The following is a 1,390-nucleotide window of genomic DNA, read 5'->3' as shown; positions in this document are numbered from 1 at the left end:
AAAAAAGTAAAAGAAGAAACTACATTAACACACTTAATTAACACCCAATCACATTACAAACCTGTCTTTGATGGGATTCAGCTGCACTGAATTCTAGTTCCTGTGCAAGCTGGGCCTGCTTAGAACAAAGAAATTGTTTTAAAAGAAGAGTTATACTAGCATTTGCTAACAGTTTACTTGTAAAGTTGCATGCTGTTTTATGTAAACTCATTTCCCCCAAAAGACAAGCAAGTACTTTTAAAAGGAAAAAAAAACCCTCTACACCAATACCCAAGGTTTCTGAATTAAAATATCTTCTTTTTCTTATGTCATTTCATCAACCACCATTTTGATAATTACATATATTTTAAAAAAGTATCAACAAAAGCAGATTTGGATTGCTCATTAGATATTTTTTCACCTGATACAAATTCAACACCATTTCTGTATATTCACAGAATTTAAAAGATTTTTGGCAAATGTCAGCAAGCTTTTAACTCACTTGTCAGTCAAATCTTTAGCATCTTCAGCATGTAAGCCTAGATCTACAATGGTCTGTCTTTAAGCATGCCAGTCCTGATAAAGAAGCTGAATACCTAAACTATTTTGTGGAACTAAGCCTAATCAGAAAAATTCTCCAACAAGCACACATATAGGGTGATGGTTTTTACAGTACATGCCTCTTTCTCTGCACCTCTAAATCCTGCCCTACCTCCCACCCCCCCCACCCCCTTTTGTTTTTTTAATAGTTCTTATTGCATACATGGCACAGGTTAAACCACAAGCTCTTCCGTTCTGTTACGGAAGAGGTACTGGTGCACAGAATTAAAGTTTCACATGCACTAGAATGCTGCGTTGCAGGTTGTGGTAAAAAGCTTTCAAATTCAGGCAAGTCTAGCTTATGAAAAAGAAAAAGAGGATCTAATACAAGCTGACTCACTTCCCCACTGAGCAAAAAGGAATGGCAATTCTGTGTTGTCTATGGCCATGATAACAAACAGGTCAATACAGACAATTAAAGTACAGTGCAAATCGATGCAGAGTTATTCAGAGAACAGTCTCAAATCAGAGCCATTTTGTTCTGGCTACAAGATATTATACTTAGGCTAGAGGCAGCTAAATTTTTCTAAGGAATCAACAAAGTACAGCAAATGTATTAACTACTGTCAGGTGGGGGGACTACATACCAATTACATGTGATTGTTATCAAGTACAAAAGCAAGCCGTCTAAGGACCACTGTGCTTCAGGCTTTATCTCCCTAGATGTCAAATATCAGATTTTTTTAACTCTGACTAGCTCATACGTGGTCAAAGGAAACACCCTGACAGGAAGTGGACGAAGGCAAAAACTTCATCTACCATTCACTGGCATTTTGCATGTTTTTTCCTGCTGGAGGGAAGTAAGAGGCCC

Source organism: Eurypyga helias, unplaced genomic scaffold, assembly GCF_000690775.1.
Source record: "Eurypyga helias isolate BGI_N326 unplaced genomic scaffold, ASM69077v1 scaffold1032, whole genome shotgun sequence".
NCBI lineage: Eukaryota > Metazoa > Chordata > Aves > Eurypygiformes > Eurypygidae > Eurypyga > Eurypyga helias.
Note: the sequence above shows the minus strand (reverse complement) of the source record.